Here is a 24,309-nt window from a genome sequence, read left to right on the forward strand (position 1 = left end):
TGTCTGAAGTCATTGTGGCACCAGCAGAATTGGAGATAGAGGTACAGAGCCTTTCTCTTAAAACCATTAGCAGCACATTTCAGTCCAAATGTTTTTTAAACAATCATTTAACAGGTGGATCGGCCCAGAGAATTGCAGTTGGACTCCATTTTTTACATGAAAAGATAGATTCCGTGTGTTGGGAATGTAAAGCAGAGTTGCGCAGCGGAAGCGTGCTGGGCCCATAACCCAGAGGTCGATGGATCGAAACCATCCTCTGCTAGAATCATTGAGCGGCGATCATTGAGTGGCCTAATGGATAAGGCACTGGCCTCCTAAGCCAGGGATTGTGGGTTCGAGTCCCGTCTGGGGTGAATTCAAGCAGAGTGGCGCAGCGGAAGCGTGCTGGGCCCATAACTCAGAGGTCGATGGATCGAAACCATCCTCTGCTAGAATCATATGTTTTCAATGTTTCAGTCTAAAAATTAATTGCAATTGACATCCAAATCAAGAATCCTGTGCTGGCATAGGGATTGCGCCACACACTGTGCCCACCTCTCAAGTCATGCTGGAACTATAAGCTGAGTTACAATGAGCATTACAATGTGGATTGAGCCAGGGTTTACAATTTGACTCCATGTTCTTTAAATGCAAAGCAGAGTGGAGCAGCGGAAGCGTGCTGGGCCCATAACCCAGAGGTCGATGGATCGAAACCATCCTCTGCTAGCAGTATAATGTATCAGGCCTCAAAGTTAATTCCAGATAGAGTGATGGATACATCACTTTCATGTGGATGTCTGAAGTCATTGTGGCACCAGCAGAATTGGAGATATAGGTACAGAGCCATTCTCTTAAAACCATTAGCAGCACATTTCAGTCCAAATGTTTTTTAAACAATCATTTAACAGGTGGATCGGCCCAGAGAATTGCAGTTGGACTCCATTTTTTACATGAAAAGCAGAGTTATGCTGGAGGTCCATATCCTCCCTTTTGAAACTATGAGCCACTAATTTGAGTCAAAAGGTTGTTTACAGTATTAATAAAAAGCAGGATAGGGCAAGAATCTGATGGTAGATTCCGTGTGTTGGGAATGTAAAGCAGAGTGGCGCAGCGGAAGCGTGCTGGGCCCATAACCCAGAGGTCGATGGATCGAAACCATCCTCTGCTAGAATCATTGCTGTACAAAGGATCAAGCATTGAAAGCGAGTGCCATCGTCATTCTAGCCCACCCTCCCTACCAAGCATAAAGCGTTCGTCTCACATTCCTCAAAAAGTATTTGACAATATCTGTTAGGAAGACGATTTGAGTGAGGGATTGGTAGTAAGACTGGGGTTGAAGAAAGACGATACACACACACATGCATTGTCCTTATGTATTTCAAACCTTGATTGGTCGTTGATTATTTTTTCTTCAAATCTCATGTCAGAAAATAACGTGCGCCCCAGTGGCCTAATGGATAAGGCACTGGCCTCCTAAGCCAGGGATTGTGGGTTCGAGGCCCGTCTGGGGTGTATTCAAGCAGAGTGGCGCAGCGGAAGCGTGCTGGGCCCATAACCCAGAGGTCGATGGATCGAAACCATCCTCTGCTAGAATCATATGTTTCAGTCTAAAAATTAATTGCAATTGACATCCAAATCAAGAATCCTGTGCTGGCATAGGGATTGCGCCACACACTGTGCCCACCTCTCAAGTCATGCTGGAACTATAAGCTGCGTAACAATAAGCATTACAATGTGGATTGAGCCAGGGTTTACAATTTGACTCCATGTTATTTAAATGCAAAGCAGAGTGGCGCAGCGGAAGCGTGCTGGGCCCATAACCCAGAGGTCGATGGATCGAAACCATCCTCTCCTAGCAGTATAATGTATCAGCCCTCAAAGTTAATTCCAGATAGAGTGATGGCTACATCACTTTCATGTGGATGTCTGAAGTCATTGTGGCACCAGCAGAATTGGAGATAGAGGTACAGAGCCTTTCTCTTAAAACCATTAGCAGCACATTTCAGTCCAAATGTTTTTTAAACAATCATTTAACAGGTGGATCGGCCCAGAGAATTGCAGTTGGACTCCATTTTTTACATGAAAAGCAGAGTTATGCTGGAGGTCCATATCCTCCCTTTTGAAACTATGAGCCACTAATTTGAGTCAAAAGGTTGTTTACAGTATTAATAAAAAGCAGGATAGGGCAAGAATCTGATGGTAGATTCCGTGTGTTGGGAATGTAAAGCAGAGTGGCGCAGCGGAAGCGTGCTGGGCCCATAACCCAGAGGTCGATGGATCGAAACCATCCTCTGCTAGAATCATTGCTGTACAAAGGATCAAGCATTGAAAGCGAGTGCCATCGTCATTCTAGCCCACCCTCCCTACCAAGCATAAAGAGTTCGTCTCACATTGGGATGAAAATGAGTGTCCAATATTCCTCAAAAAGTATGTGACATTATCTGTTAGGAAGACGATTTGAGTGAGGGATTGGTAGTAAGACTGCGGTTGAAGAAAGACGATACACACACACACATGCATTGTCCTTATGTATTTCAAACCTTGATTGGTCGTTGATTATTTTTTCTTCAAATCTCATGTCAGAAAATAAAGTGCGCCCCAGTGGCCTAATGGATAAGGCACTGACCTCCTAAGCCAGGGATTGTGGGTTCGAGTCCTGTCTGGGGTGTATTCAAGCAGAGTGGCGCAGCGGAAGCGTGCTGGGCCCATAACCCAGAGGTCGATGGATCGAAACCATCCTCTGCTAGAATCATTGCTGTACAAAGGATCAAGCATTGAATGCGAGTGCCATCGTCATTCTAGCCCACCCTCCCTACCAAGCATAAAGAGTTCGTCTCACATTGGGATGAAAATGAGTGTCCAATAATCCTCAAAAAGTATTTGACAATATCTGTTAGGAAGACGATTTGAGTGAGGGATTGGTAGTAAGACTGGGGTTGAAGAAAGACGATACACACGCACATGCATTGTCCTTATGTATTTCAAACCTTGATTGGTCGTTGATTATTTTTTCTTCAAATCTCATGTCAGAAAATAACCTGCGCCCCAGTGGCCTAATGGATAAGGCACTGGCCTCCTAAGCCAGGGATTGTGGGTTCGAGTCCCGTCTGGGGTGTATTCAAGCAGAGTGGCGCAGCGGAAGCGTGCTGGGCCCATAACCCAGAGGTCGATGGATCGAAACCATCCTCTGCTAGAATCATTGCTGTACAAAGGATCAAGCATTGAATGCGAGTGCCATCGTCATTCTAGCCCACCCTCCCTACCAAGCATAAAGAGTTCGTCTCACATTGGGATGAAAATGAGTGTCCAATAATCCTCAAAAAGTATTTGACAATATCTGTTAGGAAGACGATTTGAGTGAGGGATTGGTAGTAAGACTGGGGTTGAAGAAAGACGATACACACGCACATGCATTGTCCTTATGTATTTCAAACCTTGATTGGTCGTTGATTATTTTTTCTTCAAATCTCATGTCAGAAAATAACCTGCGCCCCAGTGGCCTAATGGATAAGGCACTGGCCTCCTAAGCCAGGGATTGTGGGTTCGAGTCCCGTCTGGGGTGTATTCAAGCAGAGTGGCGCAGCGGAAGCGTGCTGGGCCCATAACCCAGAGGTCGATGGATCGAAACCATCCTCTGCTAGAATCATATGTTTTCAATGTTTCAGTCTAAAAATTAATTGCAATTGACATCCAAATCAAGAATCCTGTGCTGGCATAGGGATTGCGCCACACACTGTGCCCACCTCTCAAGTCATGCTGGAACTATAAGCTGTGTAACAATAAGCATTACAATGTGGATTGAGCCAGGGTTTACAATTTGACTCCATGTTATTTAAATGCAAAGCAGAGTGGCGCAGCGGAAGCGTGCTGGGCCCATAACCCAGAGGTCGATGGATCGAAACCATCCTCTGCTAGCAGTATAATGTATCAGGCCTCAAAGTTAATTCCAGATAGAGTGATGGCTACATCACTTTCATTTGGATGTCTGAAGTCATTGTGGCACCAGCAGAATTGGCGATAGAGGTACAGAGCCTTTCTCTTAAAACCATTAGCAGCACATTTCAGTCCAAATGTTTTTTAAACAATCATTTAACAGGTGGATCGGCCCAGAGAATTGCAGTTGGACTCCATTTTTTACATGAAAAGCAGAGTTATGCTGGAGGTCCATATCCTCCCTTTTGAAACTATGAGCCACTAATTTGAGTCAAAAGGTTGTTTACAGTATTAATAAAAAGCAGGATAGGGCAAGAATCTGATGTTAGATTCCGTGTGATGGGAATGTAAAGCAGAGTGGCGCAGCGGAAGCGTGCTGGGCCCATAACCCAGAGGTCGAAGGATCGAAACCATCCTCTGCTAGAATCATTGCTGTACAAAGGATCAAGCATTGAATGCGAGTGCCATCGTCATTCTAGCCCACCCTCCCTACCAAGCATAAAGATTTCCTCTCACATTGGGATGAAAATGAGTGTCCAATATTCCTCAAAAAGTATTTGACAATTTCTGTTATGAAGACGATTTGAGTGAGGGATTGGTAGTAAGACTGGGGTTGAAGAAAGACGATACACACGCACATGCATTGTCCTTATGTATTTCAAACCTTGATTGGTCGTTGATTATTTTTTCTTCAAATCTCATGTCAGAAAATAACGTGCGCCCCAGTGGCCTAATGGATAAGGCACTGGCCTCCTAAGCCAGGGATTGTGGGTTCGAGTCCCGTCTGGGGTGTATTCAAGCAGAGTGGCGCAGCGGAAGCGTGCTGGGCCCATAACCCAGAGGTCGATGGATCGAAACCATCCTCTGCTAGAATCATATGTTTTCAATGTTTCAGTCTAAAAATTAATTGCAATTGACATCCAAATCAAGAATCCTGTGCTGGCATAGGGATTGCGCCACACACTGTGCCCACCTCTCAAGTCATGCTGGAACTATAAGCTGCGTTACAATAAGCATTACAATGTGGATTGAGCCAGGGTTTACAATTTGACTCCATGTTATTTAAATGCAAAGCAGAGTGGCCCAGCGGAAGCGTGCTGGGCCCATAACCCAGAGGTCGATGGATCGAAACCATCCTCTGCTAGCAGTATAATGTATCAGCCCTCAAAGTTAATTCCAGATAGAGTGATGGCTACATCACTTTCATTTGGATGTCTGAAGTCATTGTGGCACCAGCAGAATTGGCGATAGAGGTACAGAGCCTTTCTCTTAAAACCATTAGCAGCACATTTCAGTCCAAATGTTTTTTAAACAATCATTTAACAGGTGGATCGGCCCAGAGAATTGCAGTTGGACTCCATTTTTTACATGAAAAGCAGAGTTATGCTGGAGGTCCATATCCTCCCTTTTGAAACTATGAGCCACTAATTTGAGTCAAAAGGTTGTTTACAGTATTAATAAAAAGCAGGATAGGGCAAGAATCTGATGTTAGATTCCGTGTGTTGGGAATGTAAAGCAGAGTGGCGCAGCGGAAGCGTGCTGGGCCCATAACCCAGAGGTCGATGGATCGAAACCATCCTCTGCTAGAATCATTGCTGTACAAAGGATCAAGCATTGAATGCGAGTGCCATCGTCATTCTAGCCCACCCTCCCTACCAAGCATAAAGAGTTCGTCTCACATTGGGATGAAAATGAGTGTCCAATAATCCTCAAAAAGTATTTGACAATATCTGTTAGGAAGACGATTTGAGTGAGGGATTGGTAGTAAGACTGGGGTTGAAGAAAGACGACGCACATGCATTGTCCTTATGTATTTCAAACCTTGATTGGTCGTTGATTATTTTTTCTTCAAATCTCATGTCAGAAAATAAAGTGCGCCCCAGTGGCCTAATGGGTAAGGCACTGGCCTCCTAAGCCAGGGATTGTGGGTTCGAGTCCCGTCTGGGGTGTATTCAAGCAGAGTGGCGCAGCGGAAGCGTGCTGGGCCCATAACCCAGAGGTCGATGGATCGAAACCATCCTCTGCTAGAATCATTGCTGTACAAAGGATCAAGCATTGAATGCGAGTGCCATCGTCATTCTAGCCCACCCTCCCTACCAAGCATAAAGAGTTCGTCTCACATTGGGATGAAAATGAGTGTCCAATAATCCTCAAAAAGTATTTGACAATATCTGTTAGGAAGACGATTTGAGTGAGGGATTGGTAGTAAGACTGGGGTTGAAGAAAGACGATACACACGCACATGCATTGTCCTTATGTATTTCAAACCTTGATTGGTCGTTGATTATTTTTTCTTCAAATCTCATGTCAGAAAATAACGTGCGCCCCAGTGGCCTAATGGATAAGGCACTGGCCTCCTAAGCCAGGGATTGTGGGTTCGAGTCCCGTCTGGGGTGTATTCAAGCAGAGTGGCGCAGCGGAAGCGTGCTGGGCCCATAACCCAGAGGTCGATGGATCGAAACCATCCTCTGCTAGAATCATATGTTTTCAATGTTTCAGTCTAAAAATTAATTGCAATTGACATCCAAATCAAGAATCCTGTGCTGGCATAGGGATTGCGCCACACACTGTGCCCACCTCTCAAGTCATGCTGGAACTATAAGCTGCGTAACAATAAGCATTACAATGTGGATTGAGCCAGGGTTTACAATTTGACTCCATGTTATTTAAATGCAAAGCAGAGTGGCGCAGCGGAAGCGTGCTGGGCCCATAACCCAGAGGTCGATGGATCGAAACCATCCTCTGCTAGCAGTATAATGTATCAGGCCTCAAAGTTAATTCCAGATAGAGTGATGGCTACATCACTTTCATTTGGATGTCTGAAGTCATTGTGGCACCAGCAGAATTGGCGATAGAGGTACGGAGCCTTTCTCTTAAAACCATTAGCAGCACATTTCAGTCCAAATGTTTTTTAAACAATCATTTAACAGGTGGATCGGCCCAGAGAATTGCAGTTGGACTCCATTTTTTACATGAAAAGCAGAGTTATGCTGGAGGTCCATATCCTCCCTTTTGAAACTATGAGCCACTAATTTGAGTCAAAAGGTTGTTTACAGTATTAATAAAAAGCAGGATAGGGCAAGAATCTGATGTTAGATTCCGTGTGATGGGAATGTAAAGCAGAGTGGCGCAGCGGAAGCGTGCTGGGCCCATAACCCAGAGGTCGATGGATCGAAACCATCCTCTGCTAGAATCATTGCTGTACAAAGGATCAAGCATTGAATGCGAGTGCCATCGTCATTCTAGCCCACCCTCCCTACCAAGCATAAAGAGTTCGTCTCACATTGGGATGAAAATGAGTGTCCAATATTCCTCAAAAAGTATTTGACAATTTCTGTTATGAAGACGATTTGAGTGAGGGATTGGTAGTAAGACTGGGGTTGAAGAAAGACGATACACACGCACATGCATTGTCCTTATGTATTTCAAACCTTGATTGGTCGTTGATTATTTTTTCTTCAAATCTCATGTCAGAAAATAACGTGCGCCCCAGTGGCCTAATGGATAAGGCACTGGCCTCCTAAGCCAGGGATTGTGGGTTCGAGTCCCGTCTGGGGTGTATTCAAGCAGAGTGGCGCAGCGGAAGCGTGCTGGGCCCATAACCCAGAGGTCGATGGATCGAAACCATCCTCTGCTAGAATCATATGTTTTCAATGTTTCAGTCTAAAAATTAATTGCAATTGACATCCAAATCAAGAATCCTGTGCTGGCATAGGGATTGCGCCACACACTGTGCCCACCTCTCAAGTCATGCTGGAACTATAAGCTGCGTTGCAATAAGCATTACAATGTGGATTGAGCCAGGGTTTACAATTTGACTCCATGTTATTTAAATGCAAAGCAGAGTGGCGCAGCGGAAGCGTGCTGGGCCCATAACCCAGAGGTCGATGGATCGAAACCATCCTCTGCTAGCAGTATAATGTATCAGCCCTCAAAGTTAATTCCAGATAGAGTGATGGCTACATCACTTTCACTTTCATTCATTTCATGTGGCACCAGCAGAATTGGCGATAGAGGTACAGAGCCTTTCTCTTAAAACCATTAGCAGCACATTTCAGTCCAAATGTTTTTTAAACAATCATTTAACAGGTGGTTCGGCCCAGAGAATTGCAGTTGGACTCCATTTTTTACATGAAAAGCAGAGTTATGCTGGAGGTCCATATCCTCCCTTTTGAAACTATGAGCCACTAATTTGAGTCAAAAGGTTGTTTACAGTATTAATAAAAAGCAGGATAGGGCAAGAATCTGATGTTAGATTCCGTGTGTTGGGAATGTAAAGCAGAGTGGCGCAGCGGAAGCGTGCTGGGCCCATAACCCAGAGGTTGATTGATCAAAACCATCCTCTGCTAGAATCATTGCTGTACAAAGGATCAAGCATTGAAAGCGAGTGCCATCGTCATTCTACCCCACCCTCCCTACCAAGCATAAAGAGTTCGTCTCACATTGGGATGAAAATGAGTGTCCAATATTCCTCAAAAATTATTTGACAATATCTCTTAGGAAGACGATTTGAATGAGGGATTGGTAGTAAGACTGGGGTTGAAGAAAGACGATACACATGCATTGTCCTTATGTATTTCAAACCTTGATTGGTCGTTGATTATTTTTTCTTCAAATCTCATGTCAGAAAATAACGTGTGCCCCAGTGGCCTAATGGATAAGGCACTGGCCTCCTAAGCCAGGGATTGTGGGTTCGAGTCCCGTCTGGGGTGCATTCAAGCAGAGTGGCGCAGCGGAACTGTGCTGGGCTCATAACCCAGAGGTTGATGGATCGAAACCATCCTCTGCTAGAATCATATGTTTTCAATGTTTCAGTCTAAAAATTAATTGCAATTGACATCCAAATCAAGAATCCTGTGCTGGCATAGGGATTGCGCCACACACTGTGCCCACCTCTCAAGTCATGCTGGAACTATAAGCTGTGTTACAATAAGCATTACAATGTGGATTGAGCCAGGGTTTACAATTTGACTCCATGTGATTTAAATGCAAAGCAGAGTGGCGCAGCGGAAGCGTGCTGGGCCCATAACCCAGAGGTCGATGGATCGAAACCATCCTCTGCTAGCAGTATAATGTATCAGCCCTCAAAGTTAATTCCAGATAGAGTGATGGCTACATCACTTTCATTTGGATGTCTGAAGTCATTGTGGCACCAGCAGAATTGGCGATAGAGGTACAGAGCCGTTCTCTTAAAACCATTAGCAGCACATTTCAGTCCAAATGTTTTTTAAACAATCATTTAACAGGTGGATCGGCCCAGAGAATTGCAGTTGGACTCCATTTTTTACATGAAAAGCAGAGTTATGCTGGAGGTCCATATCCTCCCTTTTGAAACTATGAGCCACTAATTTGAGTCAAAAGGTTGTTTACAGTATTAATAAAAAGCAGGATAGGGCAAGAATCTGATGTTAGATTCCGTGTGTTGGGAATGTAAAGCAGAGTGGCGCAGCGGAAGCGTGCTGGGCCCATAACCCAGAGGTCGATGGATCGAAACCATACTCTGCTAGAATCATTGCTGTACAAAGGATCAAGCATTGAAAGCGAGTGCCATCGTCATTCTAGCCCACCCTCCCTACCAAGCATAAAGAGTTCGTCTCACATTGGGATGAAAATGAGTGTCCAATATTCCTCAAAAAGTATTTGACAATATCTCTTAGGAAGATGATTTGAATGAGGGATTGGTAGTAAGACTGGGGTTGAAGAAAGACGATACACACGCACATGCATTGTCCTTATGTATTTCAAACCTTGATTGGTCGTTGATTATTTTTTCTTCAAATCTCATGTCAGAAAATAACGTGCGCCCCAGTGGCCTAATGGATAAGGCACTGGCCTCCTAAGCCAGGGATTGTGGGTTCGAGTCCCGTCTGGGGTGAATTCAAGCAGAGTGGCGCAGCGGAAGCGTGCTGGGCCCATAACCCAGAGGTCGATGGATCAAAATCATCCTCTGCTAGAATCATATGTTTTCAATGTTTCAGTCAAAAAATTAATTGCAATTGACATCCAAATCAAGAATCCTGTGCTGGCATAGGGATTGCGCCACACACTGTGCCCACCTCTCAAGTCATGCTGGAACTATAAGCTGAGTTACAATAAGCATTACAATGTGGATTGAGCCAGGGTTTACAATTTGACTCCATGTTCTTTAAATGCAAAGCAGAGTGGAGCAGCGGAAGCGTGCTGGGCCCATAACCCAGAGGTCGATGGATCGAAACCATGCTCTGCTAGCAGTATAATGTATCAGGCCTCAAAGTTAATTCCAGATATAGTGATGGCTACATCACTTTCATGTGGATGTCTGAAGTCATTGTGGCACCAGCAGAATTGGAGATATAGGTACAGAGCCATTCTCTTAAAACCATTAGCAGCACATTTCAGTCCAAATGTTTTTTAAACAATCATTTAACAGGTGGATCGGCCCAGAGAATTGCAGTTGGACTCCATTTTTTACATGAAAAGCAGAGTTATGCTGGAGGTCCATATCCTCCCTTTTGAAACTATGAGCCACTAATTTGAGTCAAAAGGTTGTTTACAGTATTAATAAAAAGCAGGATAGGGCAAGAATCTGATGGTAGATTCCGTGTGTTGGGAATGTAAAGCAGAGTGGCGCAGCGGAAGCGTGCTGGGCCCATAACCCAGAGGTCGATGGATCGAAACCATCCTCTGCTAGAATCATTGCTGTACAAAGGATCAAGCATTGAAAGCGAGTGCCATCGTCATTCTAGCCCACCCTCCCTTCCAAGCATAAAGCGTTCGTCTCACATTCCTCAAAAAGTATTTGACAATATCTGTTAGGAAGACGATTTGAGTGAGGGATTGGTAGTAAGACTGGGGTTGAAGAAAGACGATACACACGCACATGCATTGTCTTTATGTATTTCAAACCTTGATTGGTCGTTGATTATTTTTTCTTCAAATCTCATGTCAGAAAATAACGTGCGCCCCAGTGGCCTAATGGATAAGGCACTGGCCTCCTAAGCCAGGGATTGTGGGTTCGAGTCCCGTCTGGGGTGAATTCAAGCAGAGTGGCGCAGCGGAAGCGTGCTGGGCCCATAACCCAGAGGTCGATGGATCAAAACCATCCTCTGCTAGAATCATATGTTTTCAATGTTTCAGTCTAAAAATTAATTGCAATTGACATCCAAATCAAGAATCCTGTGCTGGCATAGGGACTGTTCCCACCTCTCAAGTCATGCTGGAACTATAAGCTGAGATACAATAAGCATTACAATGTGGATTGAGCCAGGGTTTACAATTTGACTCCATGTTCTTTAAATGCAAAGCAGAGTGGAGCAGCGGAAGCGTGCTGGGCCCATAACCCAGAGGTCGATGGATCGAAACCATGCTCTGCTAGCAGTATAATGTATCAGGCCTCAAAGTTAATTCCAGATATAGTGATGGCTACATCACTTTCATGTGGATGTCTGAAGTCATTGTGGCACCAGCAGAATTGGAGATATAGGTACAGAGCCATTCTCTTAAAACCATTAGCAGCACATTTCAGTCCAAATGTTTTTTAAACAATCATTTAACAGGTGGATCGGCCCAGAGAATTGCAGTTGGACTCCATTTTTTACATGAAAAGCAGAGTTATGCTGGAGGTCCATATCCTCCCTTTTGAAACTATGAGCCACTAATTTGAGTCAAAAGGTTGTTTACAGTATTAATAAAAAGCAGGATAGGGCAAGAATCTGATGGTAGATTCCGTGTGTTGGGAATGTAAAGCAGAGTGGCGCAGCGGAAGCGTGCTGGGCCCATAACCCAGAGGTCGATGGATCGAAACCATCCTCTGCTAGAATCATTGCTGTACAAAGGATCAAGCATTGAATGCGAGTGCCATCGTCATTCTAGCCCACCCTCCCTACCAAGCATAAAGAGTTTGTCTCACATTGGGATGAAAATGAGTGTCCAATATTCCTCAAAAAGTATTTGACAATATCTGTTAGGAAGACGATTTGAGTGAGGGATTGGTAGTAAGACTGGGGTTGAAGAAAGACGATACACACGCACATGCATTGTCCTTATGTATTTCAAACCTTGATTGGTCGTTGATTATTTTTTCTTCAAATCTCATGTCAGAAAATAACGTTCGCCCCAGTGGCCTAATGGATAAGGCACTGGCCTCCTAAGCCAGGGATTGTGGGTTCGAGTCCCGTCTGGGGTGAATTCAAGCAGAGTGGCGCAGCGGAAGCGTGCTGGGCCCATAACCCAGAGGTCGATGGATCAAAATCATCCTCTGCTAGAATCATATGTTTTCAATGTTTCAGTCTAAAAATTAATTGCAATTGACATCCAAATCAAGAATCCTGTGCTGGCATAGGGATTGTGCCACACACTGTGCCCACCTCTCAAGTCATGCTGGAACTATAAGCTGCGTTACAATAAGCATTACAATGTGGATTGAGCCAGGGTTTACAATTTGACTCCATGTTATTTAAATGCAAAGCAGAGTGGCGCAGCGGAAGCGTGCTGGGCCCATAACCCAGAGGTCGATGGATCGAAACCATCCTCTGCTAGCAGTATAATGTATCAGCCCTCAAAGTTAATTCCAGATAGAGTGATGGCTACATCACTTTCACTTTCATTCATTTCATGTGGCACCAGCAGAATTGGCGATAGAGGTACAGAGCCTTTCTCTTAAAACCATTAGCAGCACATTTCAGTCCAAATGTTTTTTAAACAATCATTTAACAGGTGGTTCGGCCCAGAGAATTGCAGTTGGACTCCATTTTTTACATGAAAAGCAGAGTTATGCTGGAGGTCCATATCCTCCCTTTTGAAACTATGAGCCACTAATTTGAGTCAAAAGGTTGTTTACAGTATTAATAAAAAGCAGGATAGGGCAAGAATCTGATGTTAGATTCCGTGTGTTGGGAATGTAAAGCAGAGTGGCGCAGCGGAAGCGTGCTGGGCCCATAACCCAGAGGTTGATTGATCGAAACCATCCTCTGCTAGAATCATTGCTGTACAAAGGATCAAGCATTGAAAGCGAGTGCCATCGTCATTCTACCCCACCCTCCCTACCAAGCATAAAGAGTTCGTCTCACATTGGGATGAAAATGAGTGTCCAATATTCCTCAAAAATTATTTGACAATATCTCTTAGGAAGACGATTTGAATGAGGGATTGGTAGTAAGACTGGGGTTGAAGAAAGACGATACACATGCATTGTCCTTATGTATTTCAAACCTTGATTGGTCGTTGATTATTTTTTCTTCAAATCTCATGTCAGAAAATAACGTGTGCCCCAGTGGCCTAATGGATAAGGCACTGGCCTCCTAAGCCAGGGATTGTGGGTTCGAGTCCCGTCTGGGGTGCATTCAAGCAGAGTGGCGCAGCGGAACCGTGCTGGGCTCATAACCCAGAGGTTGATGGATCGAAACCATCCTCTGCTAGAATCATATGTTTTCAATGTTTCAGTCTAAAAATTAATTGCAATTGACATCCAAATCAAGAATCCTGTGCTGGCATAGGGATTGCGCCACACACTGTGCCCACCTCTCAAGTCATGCTGGAACTATAAGCTGTGTTACAATAAGCATTACAATGTGGATTGAGCCAGGGTTTACAATTTGACTCCATGTGATTTAAATGCAAAGCAGAGTGGCGCAGCGGAAGCGTGCTGGGCCCATAACCCAGAGGTCGATGGATCGAAACCATCCTCTGCTAGCAGTATAATGTATCAGCCCTCAAAGTTAATTCCAGATAGAGTGATGGCTACATCACTTTCATTTGGATGTCTGAAGTCATTGTGGCACCAGCAGAATTGGCGATAGAGGTACAGAGCCTTTCTCTTAAAACCATTAGCAGCACATTTCAGTCCAAATGTTTTTTAAACAATCATTTAACAGGTGGATCGGCCCAGAGAATTGCAGTTGGACTCCATTTTTTACATGAAAAGCAGAGTTATGCTGGAGGTCCATATCCTCCCTTTTGAAACTATGAGCCACTAATTTGAGTCAAAAGGTTGTTTACAGTATTAATAAAAAGCAGGATAGGGCAAGAATCTGATGTTAGATTCCGTGTGTTGGGAATGTAAAGCAGAGTGGCGCAGCGGAAGCGTGCTGGGCCCATAACCCAGAGGTCGATGGATCGAAACCATACTCTGCTAGAATCATTGCTGTACAAAGGATCAAGCATTGAAAGCGAGTGCCATCGTCATTCTAGCCCACCCTCCCTACCAAGCATAAAGAGTTCGTCTCACATTGGGATGAAAATGAGTGTCCAATATTCCTCAAAAAGTATTTGACAATATCTCTTAGGAAGATGATTTGAATGAGGGATTGGTAGTAAGACTGGGGTTGAAGAAAGACGATACACACGCACATGCATTGTCCTTATGTATTTCAAACCTTGATTGGTCGTTGATTATTTTTTCTTCAAATCTCATGTCAGAAAATAACGTGCGCCCCAGTGGCCTAATGGATAAGGCACTGGCCTCCTAAGCCAGGGATTGTGGGTTCGAGTCCCGTCTGGGGTGAATTCAAGCAGAGTGGCGCAGCGGAAGCGTGCTGGGCCCATAACCCAGAGGTCGATGGATCAAAATCATCCTCTGCTAGAATCATATGTTTTCAATGTTTCAGTCAAAAAATTAATTGCAATTGACATCCAAATCAAGAATCCTGTGCTGGCATAGGGATTGCGCCACACACTGTGCCCACCTCTCAAGTCATGCTGGAACTATAAGCTGAGTTACAATAAGCATTACAATGTGGATTGAGCCAGGGTTTACAATTTGACTCCATGTTCTTTAAATGCAAAGCAGAGTGGAGCAGCGGAAGCGTGCTGGGCCCATAACCCAGAGGTCGATGGATCGAAACCATGCTCTGCTAGCAGTATAATGTATCAGGCCTCAAAGTTAATTCCAGATATAGTGATGGCTACATCACTTTCATGTGGATGTCTGAAGTCATTGTGGCACCAGCAGAATTGGAGATATAGGTACAGAGCCATTCTCTTAAAACCATTAGCAGCACATTTCAGTCCAAATGTTTTTTAAACAATCATTTAACAGGTGGATCGGCCCAGAGAATTGCAGTTGGACTCCATTTTTTACATGAAAAGCAGAGTTATGCTGGAGGTCCATATCCTCCCTTTTGAAACTATGAGCCACTAATTTGAGTCAAAAGGTTGTTTACAGTATTAATAAAAAGCAGGATAGGGCAAGAATCTGATGGTAGATTCCGTGTGTTGGGAATGTAAAGCAGAGTGGCGCAGCGGAAGCGTGCTGGGCCCATAACCCAGAGGTCGATGGATCGAAACCATCCTCTGCTAGAATCATTGCTGTACAAAGGATCAAGCATTGAAAGCGAGTGCCATCGTCATTCTAGCCCACCCTCCCTTCCAAGCATAAAGCGTTCGTCTCACATTCCTCAAAAAGTATTTGACAATATCTGTTAGGAAGACGATTTGAGTGAGGGATTGGTAGTAAGACTGGGGTTGAAGAAAGACGATACACACGCACATGCATTGTCTTTATGTATTTCAAACCTTGATTGGTCGTTGATTATTTTTTCTTCAAATCTCATGTCAGAAAATAACGTGCGCCCCAGTGGCCTAATGGATAAGGCACTGGCCTCCTAAGCCAGGGATTGTGGGTTCGAGTCCCGTCTGGGGTGAATTCAAGCAGAGTGGCGCAGCGGAAGCGTGCTGGGCCCATAACCCAGAGGTCGATGGATCAAAACCATCCTCTGCTAGAATCATATGTTTTCAATGTTTCAGTCTAAAAATTAATTGCAATTGACATCCAAATCAAGAATCCTGTGCTGGCATAGGGACTGTTCCCACCTCTCAAGTCATGCTGGAACTATAAGCTGAGATACAATAAGCATTACAATGTGGATTGAGCCAGGGTTTACAATTTGACTCCATGTTCTTTAAATGCAAAGCAGAGTGGAGCAGCGGAAGCGTGCTGGGCCCATAACCCAGAGGTCGATGGATCGAAACCATGCTCTGCTAGCAGTATAATGTATCAGGCCTCAAAGTTAATTCCAGATATAGTGATGGCTACATCACTTTCATGTGGATGTCTGAAGTCATTGTGGCACCAGCAGAATTGGAGATATAGGTACAGAGCCATTCTCTTAAAACCATTAGCAGCACATTTCAGTCCAAATGTTTTTTAAACAATCATTTAACAGGTGGATCGGCCCAGAGAATTGCAGTTGGACTCCATTTTTTACATGAAAAGCAGAGTTATGCTGGAGGTCCATATCCTCCCTTTTGAAACTATGAGCCACTAATTTGAGTCAAAAGGTTGTTTACAGTATTAATAAAAAGCAGGATAGGGCAAGAATCTGATGGTAGATTCCGTGTGTTGGGAATGTAAAGCAGAGTGGCGCAGCGGAAGCGTGCTGGGCCCATAACCCAGAGGTCGATGGATCGAAACCATCCTCTGCTAGAATCATTGCTGTACAAAGGATCAAGCATTGAATGCGAGTGCCATCGTCATTCTAGCCCACCCTCCCTACCAAGCATAAAGAGTTTGTCTCACATTGGGATGAAAATGAGTGTCCAATATTCCTCAAAAAGTATTTGACAATATCTGTTAGGAAGACGATTTGAGTGAGGGATTGGTAGTAAGACTGGGGTTGAAGAAAGACGATACACACGCACATGCATTGTCCTTATGTATTTCAAACCTTGATTGGTCGTTGATTATTTTTTCTTCAAATCTCATGTCAGAAAATAACGTTCGCCCCAGTGGCCTAATGGATAAGGCACTGGCCTCCTAAGCCAGGGATTGTGGGTTCGAGTCCCGTCTGGGGTGAATTCAAGCAGAGTGGCGCAGCGGAAGCGTGCTGGGCCCATAACCCAGAGGTCGATGGATCAAAATCATCCTCTGCTAGAATCATATGTTTTCAATGTTTCAGTCTAAAAATTAATTGCAATTGACATCCAAATCAAGAATCCTGTGCTGGCATAGGGATTGTGCCACACACTGTGCCCACCTCTCAAGTCATGCTGGAACTATAAGCTGCGTTACAATAAGCATTACAATGTGGATTGAGCCAGGGTTTACAATTTGACTCCATGTTATTTAAATGCAAAGCAGAGTGGCGCAGCGGAAGCGTGCTGGGCCCATAACCCAGAGGTCGATGGATCGAAACCATCCTCTGCTAGCAGTATAATGTATCAGCCCTCAAAGTTAATTCCAGATAGAGTGATGGCTACATCACTTTCACTTTCATTCATTTCATGTGGCACCAGCAGAATTGGCGATAGAGGTACAGAGCCTTTCTCTTAAAACCATTAGCAGCACATTTCAGTCCAAATGTTTTTTAAACAATCATTTAACAGGTGGTTCGGCCCAGAGAATTGCAGTTGGACTCCATTTTTTACATGAAAAGCAGAGTTATGCTGGAGGTCCATATCCTCCCTTTTGAAACTATGAGCCACTAATTTGAGTCAAAAGGTTGTTTACAGTATTAATAAAAAGCAGGATAGGGCAAGAATCTGATGTTAGATTCCGTGTGTTGGGAATGTAAAGCAGAGTGGCGCAGCGGAAGCGTGCTGGGCCCATAACCCAGAGGTTGATTGATCGAAACCATCCTCTGCTAGAATCATTGCTGTACAAAGGATCAAGCATTGAAAGCGAGTGCCATCGTCATTCTACCCCACCCTCCCTACCAAGCATAAAGAGTTCGTCTCACATTGGGATGAAAATGAGTGTCCAATATTCCTCAAAAATTATTTGACAATATCTCTTAGGAAGACGATTTGAATGAGGGATTGGTAGTAAGACTGGGGTTGAAGAAAGACGATACACATGCATTGTCCTTATGTATTTCAAACCTTGATTGGTCGTTGATTATTTTTTCTTCAAATCTCATGTCAGAAAATAACGTGCGCCCCAGTGGCCTAATGGATAAGGCACTGGCCTCCTAAGCCAGGGATTGTGGGTTCGAGTCCCGTCTGGGGTGCATTCAAGCAGAGTGGCGCAGCGGAACCGTGCTGGGCTCATAACCCAGAGGTTGATGGATCGAAACCATCCTCTGCTAGAATCATATGTTTTCAATGTTTCAGTCTAAAAATTAATTGCAATTGACATCCAAATCAAGAATCCTGTGCTGGCATAGGGATTGCGCCACACACTGTGCCCACCTCTCAAGTCATGCTGGAACTATAAGCTGTGTTACAATAAGCATTACAATGTGGATTGAGCCAGGGTTTACAATTTGACTCCATGTGATTTAAATGCAAAGCAGAGTGGCGCAGCGGAAGCGTGCTGGGCCCATAACCCAGAGGTCGATGGATCGAAACCATCCTCTGCTAGCAGTATAATGTATCAGCCCTCAAAGTTAATTCCAGATAGAGTGATGGCTACATCACTTTCATTTGGATGTCTGAAGTCATTGTGGCACCAGCAGAATTGGCGATAGAGGTACAGAGCCTTTCTCTTAAAACCATTAGCAGCACATTTCAGTCCAAATGTTTTTTAAACAATCATTTAACAGGTGGATCGGCCCAGAGAATTGCAGTTGGACTCCATTTTTTACATGAAAAGCAGAGTTATGCTGGAGGTCCATATCCTCCCTTTTGAAACTATGAGCCACTAATTTGAGTCAAAAGGTTGTTTACAGTATTAATAAAAAGCAGGATAGGGCAAGAATCTGATGTTAGATTCCGTGTGTTGGGAATGTAAAGCAGAGTGGCGCAGCGGAAGCGTGCTGGGCCCATAACCCAGAGGTCGATGGATCGAAACCATACTCTGCTAGAATCATTGCTGTACAAAGGATCAAGCATTGAAAGCGAGTGCCATCGTCATTCTAGCCCACCCTCCCTACCAAGCATAAAGAGTTCGTCTCACATTGGGATGAAAATGAGTGTCCAATATTCCTCAAAAAGTATTTGACAATATCTCTTAGGAAGATGATTTGAATGAGGGATTGGTAGTAAGACTGGGGTTGAAGAAAGACGATACACACGCACATGCATTGTCCTTATGTATTTCAAACCTTGATTGGTCGTTGATTATTTTTTCTTCAAATCTCATGTCAGAAAATAACGTGCGCCCCAGTGGCCTAATGGATAAGGCACTGGCCTCCTAAGCCAGGGATTGTGGGTTCGAGTCCCGTCTGGGGTGAATTCAAGCAGAGTGGCGCAGCGGAAGCGTGCTGGGCCCATAACCCAGAGGTCGATGGATCAAAATCATCCTCTGCTAGAATCATATGTTTTCAATGTTTCAGTCTAAAAATTAATTGCAATTGACATCCAAATCAAGAATCCTGTGCTGGCATAGGGATTGCGCCACACACTGTGCCCACCTCTCAAGTCATGCTGGAACTATAAGCTGAGTTACAATAAGCATTACAATGTGGATTGAGCCAGGGTTTACAATTTGACTCCATGTTCTTTAAATGCAAAGCAGAGTGGAGCAGCGGAAGCGTGCTGGGCCCATAACCCAGAGGTCGATGGATCGAAACCATGCTCTGCTAGCAGTATAATGTATCAGGCCTCAAAGTTAATTCCAGATATAGTGATGGCTACATCACTTTCATGTGGATGTCTGAAGTCATTGTGGCACCAGCAGAATTGGAGATATAGGTACAGAGCCATTCTCTTAAAACCATTAGCAGCACATTTCAGTCCAAATGTTTTTTAAACAATCATTTAACAGGTGGATCGGCCCAGAGAATTGCAGTTGGACTCCATTTTTTACATGAAAAGCAGAGTCATGCTGGAGGTCCATATCCTCCCTTTTGAAACTATGAGCCACTAATTTGAGTCAAAAGGTTGTTTACAGTATTAATAAAAAGCAGGATAGGGCAAGAATCTGATGGTAGATTCCGTGTGTTGGGAATGTAAAGCAGAGTGGCGCAGCGGAAGCGTGCTGGGCCCATAACCCAGAGGTCGATGGATCGAAACCATCCTCTGCTAGAATCATTGCTGTACAAAGGATCAAGCATTGAAAGCGAGTGCCATCGTCATTCTAGCCCACCCTCCCTACCAAGCATAAAGCGTTCGTCTCACATTCCTCAAAAAGTATTTGACAATATCTGTTAGGAAGACGATTTGAGTGAGGGATTGGTAGTAAGACTGGGGTTGAAGAAAGACGGTACACACGCACATTCATTGTCCTTATGTATTTCAAACCTTGATTGGTCGTTGATTATTTTTTCTTCAAATCTCATGTCAGAAAATAACGTGCGCCCCAGTGGCCTAATGGATAAGGCACTGGCCTCCTAAGCCAGGGATTGTGGGTTCGAGTCCCGTCTGGGGTGAATTCAAGCAGAGTGGCGCAGCGGAAGCGTGCTGGGCCCATAACCCAGAGGTCGATGGATCAAAACCATCCTCTGCTAGAATCATATGTTTTCAATGTTTCAGTCTAAAAATTAATTGCAATTGACATCCAAATCAAGAATCCTGTGCTGGCATAGGGACTGTTCCCACCTCTCAAGTCATGCTGGAACTATAAGCTGAGTTACAATAAGCATTACAATGTGGATTGAGCCAGGGTTTACAATTTGACTCCATGTTCTTTAAATGCAAAGCAGAGTGGAGCAGCGGAAGCGTGCTGGGCCCATAACCCAGAGGTCGATGGATCGAAACCATGCTCTGCTAGCAGTATAATGTATCAGGCCTCAAAGTTAATTCCAGATATAGTGATGGCTACATCACTTTCATGTGGATGTCTGAAGTCATTGTGGCACCAGCAGAATTGGAGATATAGGTACAGAGCCATTCTCTTAAAACCATTAGCAGCACATTTCAGTCCAAATGTTTTTTAAACAATCATTTAACAGGTGGATCGGCCCAGAGAATTGCAGTTGGACTCCATTTTTTACATGAAAAGCAGAGTTATGCTGGAGGTCCATATCCTCCCTTTTGAAACTATGAGCCACTAATTTGAGTCAAAAGGTTGTTTACAGTATTAATAAAAAGCAGGATAGGGCAAGAATCTGATGGTAGATTCCGTGTGTTGGGAATGTAAAGCAGAGTGGCGCAGCGGAAGCGTGCTGGGCCCATAACCCAGAGGTCGATGGATCGAAACCATCCTCTGCTAGAATCATTGCTGTACAAAGGATCAAGCATTGAAAGCGAGTGCCATCGTCATTCTAGCCCACCCTCCCTACCAAGCATAAAGCGTTCGTCTCACATTCCTCAAAAAGTATTTGACAATATCTGTTAGGAAGACGATTTGAGTGAGGGATTGGTAGTAAGACTGGGGTTGAAGAAAGACGATACACACACACATGCATTGTCCTTATGTATTTCAAACCTTGATTGGTCGTTGATTATTTTTTCTTCAAATCTCATGTCAGAAAATAACGTGCGCCCCAGTGGCCTAATGGATAAGGCACTGGCCTCCTAAGCTAGGGATTGTGGGTTCGAGTCCCGTCTGGGGTGTATTCAAGCAGAGTGGCGCAGCGGAAGCGTGCTGGGCCCATAACCCAGAGGTCGATGGATCGAAACCATCCTCTGCTAGAATCATATGTTTTCAATGTTTCAGTCTAAAAATTAATTGCAATTGACATCCAAATCAAGAATCCTGTGCTGGCATAGGGATTGCGCCACACACTGTGCCCACCTCTCAAGTCATGCTGGAACTATAAGCTGCGTAACAATAAGCATTACAATGTGGATTGAGCCAGGGTTTACAATTTGACTCCATGTTATTTAAATGCAAAGCAGAGTGGCGCAGCGGAAGCGTGCTGGGCCCATAACCCAGAGGTCGATGGATCGAAACCATCCTCTCCTAGCAGTATAATGTATCAGCCCTCAAAGTTAATTCCAGATAGAGTGATGGCTACATCACTTTCATGTGGATGTCTGAAGTCATTGTGGCACCAGCAGAATTGGAGATAGAGGTACAGAGCCTTTCTCTTAAAACCATTAGCAGCACATTTCAGTCCAAATGTTTTTTAAACAATCATTTAACAGGTGGATCGGCCCAGAGAATTGCAGTTGGACTCCATTTTTTACATGAAAAGCAGAGTTATGCTGGAGGTCCATATCCTCCCTTTTGAAACTATGAGCCACTAATTTGAGTCAAAAGGTTGTTTACAGTATTAATAAAAAGCAGGATAGGGCAAGAATCTGATGGTAGATTCCGTGTGTTGGGAATGTAAAGCAGAGTGGCGCAGCGGAAGCGTGCTGGGCCCATAACCCAGAGGTTCATTGATCGAAACTATCCTCTGCTAGAATCATTGCTGTACAAAGGATCAAGCATTGAAAGCGAGTGCCATCGTCATTCTAGCCCACCCTCCCTACCAAGCATAAAGAGTTCGTCTCACATTGGGATGAAAATGAGTGTCCAATAATCCTCAAAAAGTATTTGACAATATCTGTTAGGAAGACGATTTGAGTGAGGGATTGGTAGTAAGACTGGGGTTGAAGAAAGACGATACACACGCACATGCATTGTCCTTATGTATTTCAAACCTTGATTGGTCGTTGATTATTTTTTCTTCAAATCTCATGTCAGAAAATAACGTGCGCCCCAGTGGCCTAATGGATAAGGCACTGGCCTCCTAAGCCAGGGATTGTGGGTTCGAGTCCCGTCTGGGGTGTATTCAAGCAGAGTGGCGCAGCGGAAGCGTGCTGGGCCCATAACCCAGAGGTCGATGGATCGAAACCATCCTCTGCTAGAATCATTGCTGTACAAAGGATCAAGCATTGAATGCGAGTGCCATCGTCATTCTAGCCCACCCTCCCTACCAAGCATAAAGAGTTCGTCTCACATTGGGATGAAAATGAGTGTCCAATAATCCTCAAAAAGTATTTGACAATATCTGTTAGGAAGACGATTTGAGTGAGGGATTGGTAGTAAGACTGGGGTTGAAGAAAGACGATACACACGCACATGCATTGTCCTTATGTATTTCAAACCTTGATTGGTCGTTGATTATTTTTTCTTCAAATCTCATGTCAGAAAATAACGTGCGCCCCAGTGGCCTAATGGATAAGGCACTGGCCTCCTAAGCCAGGGATTGTGGGTTAGAGTCCCGTCTGGGGTGTATTCAAGCAGAGTGGCGCAGCGGTAGCGTGCTGGGCCCATAACCCAGAGGTCGATGGATCGAAACCATCCTCTGCTAGAATCATTGCTGTACAAAGGATCAAGCATTGAATGCGAGTGCCATCGTCATTCTAGCCCACCCTCCCTACCAAGCATAAAGAGTTCGTCTCACATTGGGATGAAAATGAGTGTCCAATAATCCTCAAAAAGTATTTGACAATATCTGTTAGGAAGACGATTTGAGTGAGGGATTGGTAGTAAGACTGGGGTTGAAGAAAGACGATACACACGCACATGCATTGTCCTTATGTATTTCAAACCTTGATTGGTCGTTGATTATTTTTTCTTCAAATCTCATGTCAGAAAATAACGTGCGCCCCAGTGGCCTAATGGATAAGGCACTGGCCTCCTAAGCCAGGGATTGTGGGTTCGAGTCCCGTCTGGGGTGTATTCAAGCAGAGTGGCGCAGCGGTAGCGTGCTGGGCCCATAACCCAGAGGTCGATGGATCGAAACCATCCTCTGCTAGAATCATATGTTTTCAATGTTTCAGTCTAAAAATTAATTGCAATTGACATCCAAATCAAGAATCCTGTGCTGGCATAGGGATTGCGCCACACACTGTGCCCACCTCTCAAGTCATGCTGGAACTATAAGCTGCGTAACAATAAGCATTACAATGTGGATTGAGCCAGGGTTTACAATTTGACTCCATGTTATTTAAATGCAAAGCAGAGTGGCGCAGCGGAAGCGTGCTGGGCCCATAACCCAGAGGTCGATGGATCGAAACCATCCTCTGCTAGCAGTATAATGTATCAGGCCTCAAAGTTAATTCCAGATAGAGTGATGGCTACATCACTTTCATTTGGATGTCTGAAGTCATTGTGGCACCAGCAGAATTGGCGATAGAGGTACAGAGCCTTTCTCTTAAAACCATTAGCAGCACATTTCAGTCCAAATGTTTTTTAAACAATCATTTAACAGGTGGATCGGCCCAGAGAATTGCAGTTGGACTCCATTTTTTACATGAAAAGCAGAGTTATGCTGGAGGTCCATATCCTCCCTTTTGAAACTATGAGCCACTAATTTGAGTCAAAAGGTTGTTTACAGTATTAATAAAAAGCAGGATAGGGCAAGAATCTGATGTTAGATTCCGTGTGATGGGAATGTAAAGCAGAGTGGTGCAGCGGAAGCGTGCTGGGCCCATAACCCAGAGGTCGATGGATCGAAACCATCCTCTGCTAGAATCATTGCTGTACAAAGGATCAAGCATTGAATGCGAGTGCGATCGTCATTCTAGCCCACCCTCCCTACCAAGCATAAAGAGTTCGTCTCACATTGGGATGAAAATGAGTGTCCAATATTCCTCAAAAAGTATTTGACAATATCTGTTAGGAAGACGATTTGAGTGAGGGATTGGTAGTAAGACTGGGGTTGAAGA

General features: G+C 44.3%; 24 non-coding genes across 24 annotated transcripts; all 24 read left to right on the forward strand.

Annotated features, from left to right (window-relative positions):
• The first annotated feature begins 1,418 nt into the window (after window positions 1-1,418).
• On the forward strand, window positions 1,419-1,491 carry AC3HAE_014271 (transfer RNA arginine (anticodon CCU)). Its single transcript has one exon. It is a non-coding gene; the product is annotated as a tRNA-Arg (tRNA).
• A 1,530-nt stretch (window positions 1,492-3,021) lies between these two features.
• AC3HAE_014283 (transfer RNA arginine (anticodon CCU)) lies at window positions 3,022-3,094 on the forward strand. Its single transcript has one exon. It is a non-coding gene; the product is annotated as a tRNA-Arg (tRNA).
• A 374-nt stretch (window positions 3,095-3,468) lies between these two features.
• On the forward strand, window positions 3,469-3,541 carry AC3HAE_014295 (transfer RNA arginine (anticodon CCU)). Its single transcript has one exon. It is a non-coding gene; the product is annotated as a tRNA-Arg (tRNA).
• Window positions 3,542-4,631: 1,090 nt separating this feature from the next.
• AC3HAE_014308 (transfer RNA arginine (anticodon CCU)) lies at window positions 4,632-4,704 on the forward strand. Its single transcript has one exon. It is a non-coding gene; the product is annotated as a tRNA-Arg (tRNA).
• A 1,084-nt stretch (window positions 4,705-5,788) lies between these two features.
• AC3HAE_014320 (transfer RNA arginine (anticodon CCU)) lies at window positions 5,789-5,861 on the forward strand. The gene has a single exon. It is a non-coding gene; the product is annotated as a tRNA-Arg (tRNA).
• A 374-nt stretch (window positions 5,862-6,235) lies between these two features.
• AC3HAE_014332 (transfer RNA arginine (anticodon CCU)) lies at window positions 6,236-6,308 on the forward strand. Its single transcript has one exon. It is a non-coding gene; the product is annotated as a tRNA-Arg (tRNA).
• A 1,090-nt stretch (window positions 6,309-7,398) lies between these two features.
• On the forward strand, window positions 7,399-7,471 carry AC3HAE_014344 (transfer RNA arginine (anticodon CCU)). Its single transcript has one exon. It is a non-coding gene; the product is annotated as a tRNA-Arg (tRNA).
• Window positions 7,472-8,551: 1,080 nt separating this feature from the next.
• On the forward strand, window positions 8,552-8,624 carry AC3HAE_014356 (transfer RNA arginine (anticodon CCU)). Its single transcript has one exon. It is a non-coding gene; the product is annotated as a tRNA-Arg (tRNA).
• A 1,090-nt stretch (window positions 8,625-9,714) lies between these two features.
• AC3HAE_014368 (transfer RNA arginine (anticodon CCU)) lies at window positions 9,715-9,787 on the forward strand. The gene has a single exon. It is a non-coding gene; the product is annotated as a tRNA-Arg (tRNA).
• Window positions 9,788-10,852: 1,065 nt separating this feature from the next.
• Window positions 10,853-10,925, forward strand: AC3HAE_014380 (transfer RNA arginine (anticodon CCU)). The gene has a single exon. It is a non-coding gene; the product is annotated as a tRNA-Arg (tRNA).
• A 1,078-nt stretch (window positions 10,926-12,003) lies between these two features.
• On the forward strand, window positions 12,004-12,076 carry AC3HAE_014394 (transfer RNA arginine (anticodon CCU)). Its single transcript has one exon. It is a non-coding gene; the product is annotated as a tRNA-Arg (tRNA).
• Window positions 12,077-13,156: 1,080 nt separating this feature from the next.
• On the forward strand, window positions 13,157-13,229 carry AC3HAE_014406 (transfer RNA arginine (anticodon CCU)). The gene has a single exon. It is a non-coding gene; the product is annotated as a tRNA-Arg (tRNA).
• A 1,090-nt stretch (window positions 13,230-14,319) lies between these two features.
• AC3HAE_014419 (transfer RNA arginine (anticodon CCU)) lies at window positions 14,320-14,392 on the forward strand. The gene has a single exon. It is a non-coding gene; the product is annotated as a tRNA-Arg (tRNA).
• Window positions 14,393-15,457: 1,065 nt separating this feature from the next.
• AC3HAE_014431 (transfer RNA arginine (anticodon CCU)) lies at window positions 15,458-15,530 on the forward strand. Its single transcript has one exon. It is a non-coding gene; the product is annotated as a tRNA-Arg (tRNA).
• Window positions 15,531-16,608: 1,078 nt separating this feature from the next.
• On the forward strand, window positions 16,609-16,681 carry AC3HAE_014443 (transfer RNA arginine (anticodon CCU)). The gene has a single exon. It is a non-coding gene; the product is annotated as a tRNA-Arg (tRNA).
• Window positions 16,682-17,761: 1,080 nt separating this feature from the next.
• AC3HAE_014455 (transfer RNA arginine (anticodon CCU)) lies at window positions 17,762-17,834 on the forward strand. Its single transcript has one exon. It is a non-coding gene; the product is annotated as a tRNA-Arg (tRNA).
• Window positions 17,835-18,924: 1,090 nt separating this feature from the next.
• Window positions 18,925-18,997, forward strand: AC3HAE_014459 (transfer RNA arginine (anticodon CCU)). Its single transcript has one exon. It is a non-coding gene; the product is annotated as a tRNA-Arg (tRNA).
• Window positions 18,998-20,062: 1,065 nt separating this feature from the next.
• Window positions 20,063-20,135, forward strand: AC3HAE_014460 (transfer RNA arginine (anticodon CCU)). Its single transcript has one exon. It is a non-coding gene; the product is annotated as a tRNA-Arg (tRNA).
• Window positions 20,136-21,188: 1,053 nt separating this feature from the next.
• AC3HAE_014461 (transfer RNA arginine (anticodon CCU)) lies at window positions 21,189-21,261 on the forward strand. The gene has a single exon. It is a non-coding gene; the product is annotated as a tRNA-Arg (tRNA).
• Window positions 21,262-22,351: 1,090 nt separating this feature from the next.
• AC3HAE_014463 (transfer RNA arginine (anticodon CCU)) lies at window positions 22,352-22,424 on the forward strand. The gene has a single exon. It is a non-coding gene; the product is annotated as a tRNA-Arg (tRNA).
• Window positions 22,425-22,798: 374 nt separating this feature from the next.
• Window positions 22,799-22,871, forward strand: AC3HAE_014465 (transfer RNA arginine (anticodon CCU)). Its single transcript has one exon. It is a non-coding gene; the product is annotated as a tRNA-Arg (tRNA).
• A 6-nt stretch (window positions 22,872-22,877) lies between these two features.
• Window positions 22,878-22,949, forward strand: AC3HAE_014466 (transfer RNA methionine (anticodon CAU)). Its single transcript has one exon. It is a non-coding gene; the product is annotated as a tRNA-Met (tRNA).
• Window positions 22,950-23,245: 296 nt separating this feature from the next.
• On the forward strand, window positions 23,246-23,318 carry AC3HAE_014467 (transfer RNA arginine (anticodon CCU)). Its single transcript has one exon. It is a non-coding gene; the product is annotated as a tRNA-Arg (tRNA).
• Window positions 23,319-23,324: 6 nt separating this feature from the next.
• Window positions 23,325-23,396, forward strand: AC3HAE_014468 (transfer RNA methionine (anticodon CAU)). Its single transcript has one exon. It is a non-coding gene; the product is annotated as a tRNA-Met (tRNA).
• The last annotated feature ends 913 nt before the right edge of the window (window positions 23,397-24,309 follow it).

This window comes from Micromesistius poutassou (assembly GCF_964030765.1).
Source record: "Micromesistius poutassou genome assembly, chromosome: 5".
Lineage (NCBI taxonomy): Eukaryota > Metazoa > Chordata > Actinopteri > Gadiformes > Gadidae > Micromesistius > Micromesistius poutassou.